The sequence below is a fragment of the Desmodus rotundus genome, chromosome X, assembly GCF_022682495.2.
Source record: "Desmodus rotundus isolate HL8 chromosome X, HLdesRot8A.1, whole genome shotgun sequence".
Classification (NCBI taxonomy): Eukaryota; Metazoa; Chordata; class Mammalia; order Chiroptera; family Phyllostomidae; genus Desmodus; species Desmodus rotundus.
This window is the reverse complement of record NC_071400.1, coordinates 16,144,887-16,154,522: the sequence shown is the minus strand read 5'-3', so window position 1 is coordinate 16,154,522 and position 9,636 is coordinate 16,144,887. Positions and strand designations below refer to the sequence as shown.

The window sequence follows — 9,636 nt, the reverse complement described above, 5'->3', positions numbered from 1 at the left end:
TTTCATCCTTCTCAACTATACAGCCACCCATTATTCAACAATTCCACTGTGTTACAAACTCTGAACTAAGAGCTTAGAATAAAACTTGAAATAAGAAAGATTCATGCTCCAGGGAATTTATAGTTAAGGAGCTTCTCTGAATGGGGCAACATGAAAGAAGAGTGACAAATAATGGGTTTGTGAATGGTTTTCAGTACATTTCTTACTTTCCAATAAAGTATTCCTAATAGCCAAACAATGTAAACTCAACCCCCAGAGGAAGGGGTAAGACATTTCTTTGAAGACTAATGTTTTATTTTAAAGATTTATATTAAAATCAGCATTTTACTTTATAATATATGTATGCTTATTTTGATAATTTCTCTGTCTCCCTTAATATCTAATAAAATTGCTGGTCCAGAATGTTCTCCATGTTTGTCTTATGATTTCAAGTCAATCCCAGTGCATTGCTAGGGATATTTTTGCCCAAATTTAAGTAGATTTGTTAATGAAGTCCAAGGTCACTTCTCGCTGTAAGCTTGTATGAGCCTTATGTGAGTAAAGTTCCAGGCCCTGGATATACCACTATCCTCTCTTGCCAGTATTTTTAGTCAATCTCCATGCTTCACCCCATCCTGCTTTCTTTTCACATGTGGCAAACACAATTAGTTTTTTCCTTATTACAAATAAAATGATTGACTCTAAACTGAGCACTTACTATGTGGTAAGCACTATGCTCAGTGATTCATATGTGTCTCAATTAGTGTTAAAATCTAGCTCATTGGGTAAACATTATTAATTTATTTTTCAGATGAGGAAATTGAGACAGAGGTAAAGTAAATTTTAGGGTAAATGAGGGCATTTCAAAAAATGTTTCAAATATGCCAGTGGCCTCTGAGGATTACACACACACACAATCCCAGTGTATACTCCCAGACTGCTGGGTGCTACATAAAACCTGTTCTTTACCATAGAAACACTTAGGTAAAACATTTGCAGAAACAATAAACTATTTGATATTGAAGGTTCTCTTCAACTCTGACATTCTGTAATTTCACTGACCCTTTTTGCATTTAATTATGTTGATTTTTCTTTCTATTCTTTGTTCAGCTATAAAATATATTGCCCTGGATGGTGTGGCCCAGTGGATTGAGCACTGGCCTGTGAACCAAAGGGTTGCTGGTTCAATTCTCAGTCAGGGCACATGCCTGGGTTGCAGGTCCAGGTCCCCAGTAGGGTGTGTGTGAAAAACCACACATTGATGTTTCTCTCCCTCTCTTCCTCCCTCCCTTCCCCTCTCTAAAAATAAATAAATAATATCTAAAAAATATACCCCTCCTTTGTTCATGCACAGGAGATGTACTATTAAATAGACAGCACCAAAATAAATTCTGTGATTATTCTGATGTCATTCTAAAATATTTATCATCTTGGTAAATCTCAAGCTATCACAACAGCTCATAGTACAACAATGAATATCACATTAACACTACTAAAATAGACATAACTGAGAATGATGATTGTTAAGCTTATAATGATCCTGTTCTCAAAGGACTTTCAATTCATCTCCTTTATGCTGCTTGATTGCCTACCATATCCTGCAGATTGCGTAGACTCCTTTTTGGTCTCATATAATACACAATATTCACGAACTGTGATGCAACCCTCATCATGCCAATCAAGAATGCAAATAGAGAACTAGCTGACTGAGTGATCTGAATTTTGTGCTTGCTTAGAAGGATATAAACATGGGGAGAACATAAATCTGCTGTGAAATGGCTCAAAAATTAATCAGACTTTTTATTCGAATTAAGTTAGAAAAGGTTAGTTCAAGATTTCACTATACTTTTTATTTAACAAGGTTTTTCTTAATTTAGTAAGCTACACACTGAAGAATACCCGTAATTTCTAAAATGTATAAAATCAGTGTTTAGAATTATTTTATTTGAAAAATCTTCTAAACGTGAGGTTATAATAGCTAGACATTATTTTCACCTTCAATAATATTATACACTCTGCAGAATGGGCCTGGGCACTCATCCTCTTGTTAATGCTGAATTAAGATATATTTTACTGCTAGATTATAAATTGTCATGGGTTTAGGAGACAATGGGCAAAACAAAATCTAACCCAGACCTCACATATGTGTAATTTCTTTTTGTGATTTAGAAGACACAACGTTTCTTATGCTTATCATTGCATATCTGAATTCTCTTTGTCAAGCAGATGTGGGAAGTTAGTTTGAGAATGTACCGACCTGACGACTTGACTGAAAGTTGCTTTTTAGAATAATCCCAGAGGATTGGTTTGTTTATATATCATTCATCTCTATCAAAAACAGAATGTATAATATTCAAATTGATAACTTCCTGGGCCACACAATGTGGGTGCCTTTCTGTAAATTTAATTATTGCCTCAAGAGATTAAGTAGGACTTTGCCAAGTTATTTGCTTCCTGCTCTCACAATCTTCCCCTACATATCCTTAGCTTGTCTTTTTACTTTTTAGCATTCATAAACAATTTTTGTTATTATTGTACACTCAGAGAGTTTTCAGTTTAAGCCTACTCTACTATCCGCTTCTTTTACTTGCATCAAATTTGTTGCTTGGGAAATTTCAAGGATTTACACTATTGTAGTTTAGAAAAAGACTTTACAACACTACGTTACAATCAGTTTTTGCTGAAGGCATCACCTAATATCATGTGATATCTAATATCACTAGATATCAGGTGATATGATGATGCAATGTCATATGGTATCTTTGTTTAAATTAGACAAGGACACCTCTCTATAGACACAATTCCTTTCCAAGGTTCATGGCTTGGTGAATGGAGGCAGGAATATGGATTTCAGCCTCCACTTGTTCTTTCTACTAAGTGCCCTTGTGCACTGAATAACCCGTACAGCTATATGTGGTGACTTCTGGTCTGAATACCAAATACTAGTCCTGAGTTTTCTCTAAACCCTCATTAAATATTTGGCTTTGAATAGAATTTTAGGTACAAGTGATAAAAGACAAAGTATCCTCTCTGCTCTCATGAGATTGAGTATTGAACACTTCAACTTTCTCATAAGATCTTTTCTGATAAATATTTCACATTCAAAATGGAAGCCCTGGTCCAAAGATTGAAATCATGACTAATGTGCAGGCAATGAGTTGGTAAAGATTGCTTCTAATATGAAGTACTCCCATTCCTTAGTGCTGGAATAGCTTTCTTATTGTAAGCATTTCTCTTTTTTTTTAATAGCCTTTTCTCTAAATGTATTAAACATAATGAAACAATCAGGAAATAAACCACTTGGTCCATTCATTGAATTACAGTTATATTTTTCATTACAAACAATAAGTAAATGTGTGACACCTCAAAAACTTATGAAATTACTCTATGATACAATCACCAAAAGCTTTATCTTATGTGAGTCTATAGCAGGAAGAACAATTAATCCAATTTGGGCTTTTTCTATATAAAATTTTCAACAGTGGAATCCCCTGCATCTGCTAGGGTAGCAGTAGGCAAGGATAGTCCATTTTCATTAACCTTGTAAGACAATTGTTTTTCAAGACTGTTCACGTTTACAAACTATATGTCTAAATAAGTTACTAAAAAATATTGCTAGGCTTTATTCTGTCTACTCCCAATGAATGAAATCACAGACTTACAACTGTCAGAACTACAAAGAGTCTTAGAAATAATGCAACTAAATTTTCTCAGTTTACAAAGGAGACAGATGAGACCAAGTGATTCCCTCCCTTACCCAAAGTCATACAGAAGAAGAGTGAGACTAGAACTCAAATCTTCAGATTTCCTATCCATGGCTTGCTTTCTCTCTTCCTCTTCTTTGCCAATAATCCCTAAGAATTACTAAAAAAAAATCCAAGCTGATAACTATTTTAACTTCCTGGTTCAGGAGTGCTATGAAAAGGATGGGATTTGGTGGAATTTTAGGGCTTTCTCCCATTCTTTGGTATGCATGATTAATATTTACTCAATTTAACAAAAGTCTTAAGCAAGATTTCACTTCTAATCAGAAGGCCACTTCTAAGCCATTCATTTATAGCAATCCTAGAGCTATTACTGTCCTACCTTCACAGTACCTAGTCTGTTTTATCCTAAATTCTTCTCCTTTTACTCTAGTTTAGTCATTAATCAGTTTGGCTATTCCCAGGATTTCTCAATCATGCCACTATTGATATTTGGGACTGGATAGTTCTTTTTGATGGGAGGGCTGTTCTGTGCATTTTGGGATGTTTATCAGAATCTCTGACTTCTACCCAATAGGTACTAGTAGCACCAACACCTTCCATGTTCGGGTATTGCAAAAGATCCTTTAGGAGACCAAGTTGTCCTTGGTTGAGAATACTGGACTATATATACCTTATACTTCACTATCATAGACTCATCTGAAATGAAGCTAGCATGCTTTGTATATCTAGTTCAGAAGTGTGGATGTGTATTCAGGCTCCTGATAATGTGTGCATGTGTGGATGGCATGGATTAGAGTAGTTTGAATTTCTGTTACTTTTTATATGAGCTTGCCTCGAGTCACTATAGTGACCAAAAGACGGGAATTATTTGTAGATGCCAGTATCTATACATCTGAGGCAAGAGATGAAGCTATGTTTATTGACCACAAACTATGTAGTAGGTTACTTAGCACACATATTTTTCCAGCTTTGTTGTGATATAATCTACACATAGCATTGTGTAAATTTAAGATGTGCAATGCATTGATTTGATATACTTACATACTGCTAAATGATTATCATCACTATTAGCTGACACCATCATACCACATAATTATCATTTCCTTTTTTTGGTGAGAAGGATTTCTGCTACTTTTAATCAAAGGGGGCTAAACTAACATACAGCAAAAGGATATAAATAAAATAAACAGTGAAGATTGCTAGAGACTGGATTCACATGTTGAAATGTAATCTGCAATGTGTTGGTATTTGGAGGTGGCACCTTTGGGAGGTGATTAGGTCATTAGGGTTAAGCCATCATAATGGGATTAGTGCCCTTATAAGAGAGACCTCAGAACACTCCCTGAACCCTTCTCCTACATGAGAAGATGACCACTTATGAATTAGAAAATGAGTCTTCACCAGACACTGAATTTGCTTGTGCCTTGATCTTAGACTTCCTGGCCTCTAGAACTGTGAGAAATAAATGTTTGTTATTTAAACTGGTTTATGGTATTTTGTTGTAGCAGCTCAAATTGGCTAAGACAGAAGTTGGTATAAGAAACGGAGGTGCTGCTTTAGTAAACACCTATAATGTGGAAGTGGCTTTGGAACTGGATAATTGTTTGAGGTTTGACAAGTTTGGAGGTGCATGCTAGAGAACACCTTGCATTGCCATGATTAGGCCATTAACAGCAATTCTTGTGAGAGCTCAGAAAGAAAATAGATATCTGTAGATAAAGTGTCAACCTTCTTAGAGAATAACTCAGTAATACTGAGTAGAATATTGGTAGAATTATGGATGGTAAAGATCTCGAACAAAAATGATGAACATGATTTTGGACAATGGAGGAAAAGCAATCCTTGCTATAAAGTGGCAAAGAACTTGGAATTGTTTTTGTATCCTAGTGTCTTGTGGAAAGAAAATGGAACCTGCAAGTAATAAAATTGGAAATTTGCTAAAGGAAATCTCTAAGCTAAGTGTCAAAAAAGCAGCCTGGTTCCTCCTGAATGCTTATAGTAAAATTCGAGGAGAAATGATTTAAAGATGAAATTGTTAAGCCAAAAGGGTGTTGAATACAGGACATTTTATCAAGGGTTCTGTACAAAGATAATTTGTCAGTGCATGTGTGATTCGCTGGCTCACAACACACAGGACAGTTCTATCTAGTAAGCGAGCAGGTTTATTCTTTTCTCCAGGAATGTGTTAAGTATAGAAAACTGAACTAAGCTTGATGTGACTAGTTAGTGAGTCATTTATAAGGGGTAAATATCTTTTAAAAACAATCACAACACTGTTAATATTCAGGCACCTTTTGCTCCTGCAAATAAATAAGCCTCTAAAGTAATTGCGTTCAAAGTAGTGTAAAAGATATCAATGCTTTATTGTCCCCCGACATGGCTTTTCCAACTCTTTATTATGCCTCTTTCTTTTTTTATTTTTATTTTTTTTACTTTTTTAAATTGTTGTTCAAGTACAATCGTCTCCGTTTCCCCCTCAGCACTCCATGGATGGAACTGGATAGCATTATGCTAAGTGAAGTAAGCCAGGCGGTGAAAGACAAATACCATATGATCTCACCTATAAGTTGAACCTAATCAACAAAACAAACAAGCAAACAAAATGTAACCAGAGACATTGAAATTAAGAACATATTATGCCTCTTTCTTACTGCTATGATAATGTGTCTGTGAACATAATACTGTACATCCAAAAATACAGAACACCTTTACAGTAAAGTATATATCTGATTACTTGTTTTCATGTTTATTTTACAATACTAAAGTCCAAACTATGGTAAATGACTTTACCATCTCTACCAGGTCACCTATTATATATGAAATCAAACTCCTCATGCCAGAGCACCCTTTAGGAGCTTTGGACATGGACAACAGTGTGGTGATTGCTGAGGGGGTAGGGGGGTTTCAGGAGACTTAATAGTCATGGAAAAATATAATAAATATTAAATTCAAAAAAAGAAAAGATCTAAAGTGACATCAGGGTTACATTCATCTCAACAGGGAGTTACATTCATCTTCATGCTGACGTTCCGTCTGCTCTCCATGATGGCCACTGAGACAGCATCTTGGTCCCCTCCTCCTGGTGATGCATGGTGCTAGGCAGAGTAGGACAGCAAAGACTTCAGGACAGGATGAAATTACAGCTAAAACTATACATCTGTCCTGACCAGTGTGGCTCAGTAGGTTGGGTGTCATCCTGCAAAGCAAAAGGTCACCAGTTCAATTCTCGGTCAGGGCACATGCCTGGGTTGCAACCAGGTCCCTGGTTGGGGGCGCATGTGAGTGGCAAACCGATTGATGTTTCTCTCTCACTTCAATGTTTCTCTCCCTGTCTTTCTCCCTCCCTTGACCTCTCTCTAAAAATAATAAATAATTTAAAAAAACACATATGTCTGAGGTCTGAGACTTCCAAGGGTCTCTAGGCATTTCCCAGTTGTCCCTTGATTGGAGACAGACTGGCTAAGACTTTTTGTCAATGGTGTTGAAGAACAACTCTGTAAATTTGCACAGCTGGGCTGTGGCTGTCTGGAACTCCTCCTGCAGTCTCCTGTTGTCCTGTCACAGGTGCCAAGAAGGACAGCTTTTTAGGTATTGGGATCTTTGAGAATTGTTCTTTTGTATACTTGAAAAGAGAATACCTATTTGGTGCTAATGAAATGTGATTTTTCTCTTTCTTACCATTCAATACAGTCTGATGTCAATGTCAGCAAGCATTCCAGTAAAAGCAATTTCAAATATTGACATCCAAAGATAAAATTCAGATTATAGTTCCTAAACACCTGTCTACAACAGCTTTAACACAATCTGCCTGGCCTTAAATTGGAGGTATGTGTGTGTGAAGGCATTAAGTATTAATTTTTAGTCATTTCACTGATGGCAGTGATGTAATGGTTACCAAGAAGGCTCACAGTGTACTTACTTCACCATGGATCACCATCTGCATTTTGGGTACTGGAGTCTAAATTAGAATAAAACTGATTGTGAGTTTTATACATGAGATCAAATCCTGGCTCTACTTCTTCCTGGATCTGTGATTTTGGGTGAAACTTTAAACTTTTTTGAGCCTCATTTTTTGTCTTATATAAAATGGAGATAATAGTATCACCTACTTCGGAGGGTTGTTATATGAGTCAATGAGACAATCCACATGAGGGTGGCATATCATGCTTGCTCACTAAATATTACACATTGTTTTTGTTTTAAGCCCCAACTTAAACAGTCAGCTCCAGTGGCTATCACTCTGTACTTTCCTGTCCAATGAGTGCTTAATTTTCTTTTCTTTTTTTTTCAGGCTTAATTTGCTTTATTTTTCTTGTATAAAATTATGTAGTGGCCACAACTGGAGCCTGGGTCCTCTGCCCAGAAACTCTGATGTGGGTCTTCACAAGATGGTCAGTGAATTCCTGACAGGGAGACTTGGTGAGCACAGTCTCTTTCCAGAGGTCAGGGGTGAGATAGCTGTAGGTCTTAGAGATGGCATGGAAGGTGGCCTTGGCAAAGTGGCCCAGGGCAGCAGTGCAGCCCCTGGCTGAAGTGTAGCAGTTGTCCATACCAGTCATCATCATGAGCTTTTTGGGCACAGGGGCTGAGACTATGCCAGTGCCTCTGGGTGCAGGGATTAGGTGCACAAGCACAGAGCCACAGCTCCCAGTCACCTTACAAGGGACAGGTGGGGCTTGCCAATCTTGTTCCCCCAGTAGCCTCCCCACACAGGGATGATAGAGAGCTTGGCCAGGATGATGGCCCCACAGATGGCAGTGTCCACTGTAGCACTTAACACGCAGACCAATGTGTCCATTGTAGTCCCCAATGGCAACAAATGCCTTGAACTGGGTCCTCTGGCCTGCATGTGTCTGCTTTTGCACAGGCATAATCTTCAAAACCTCGTTCTGGAGGGATCCCCTCCAAGAAAAAGTCAATGATCTCAGATTCTCTGATGGGCAGAGAAAAGAGACAGATCTCCTCCAGGGACTTGATATTCATGTCCTTGACCCGGCAGCCCAACTTGGTGAAGGGGATCCACTCCTTATCCTCGGCCTTGCCTCCACAGGTCCACTGCCTCAACAGACCCCAACCACTGCTGGGATCTCAGTGCTGGACGCTGTTGCCAAATCCTCCACGGAAGCCGAGGTGGCCTCCCATTCCAGAGCCCGCCCCCCCGCCCCGGGATTATGGGGCCTCTGGACCCCCCCACAGCGCTGGCCTCATCTGCTACTGGGGGAAAAAAAAAAGCGAATTTTCTTAAACATTACATTCTAACTTCCTTTACATTCCATGCTTTAGCATAAGGGCTTTAAAATGATAACAAAGATATTATCTTTGAAGGTAAGATTTATAAGGTTCTTTCTCTTTGATATATTTTAACTTCTTAAATTTTTAGAAATAAGCTTGCTTCATGCATTATAAAAACAAAGATGCTAATTTTTCATTAATCATTTGTCCACAGTACAGAAACTAAAAAAAAAAAAAATACATTTTTATAAAAATGGAAAGTCAAAACCATTTGGCCTCATATTCAGGGACTTCCAAGAACACATGCTGATCTGTAAATAAAGATATGTAGAAACAAGAATGTCCTTATATTTCATAGAAAAATACACAAACTCAAAACCAAAAGACAGCTATCTTTTTTCCTGATCTAAATCTCATAGACCCAAAGTGAGGTATAAATTAGCAGACAGTATATTTAAAGTAGACAGCTACTAACAAATCATGCAAAACAATCATTCCTGAAAATTAACTGAGGAGGATGACACCAAGCTAACTCTAACTGCACCAGTTTTAGGGCCAAATTTAGAGGCCCAAGGAAGAAAACATTCATAGTGATTTTGTAGATAAGGGCTTTATTTAAAACCTTTAAAACAGATTACTACTTAAAGACTATGATATAAATTATTATGGAATCATAATAATCTTTCTCTATATAAATTATTATGCAAGCATAATCATC

General features: G+C 37.3%; 1 pseudogene; it reads right to left on the bottom strand.

Moving 5' to 3' along the window:
* Positions 1-8,008: 8,008 nt before the first annotated feature.
* Positions 8,009-8,726, bottom strand: LOC112310281 (small ribosomal subunit protein uS5 pseudogene; annotated as a pseudogene).
* Between the last annotated feature and the right edge of the window lie 910 nt (positions 8,727-9,636).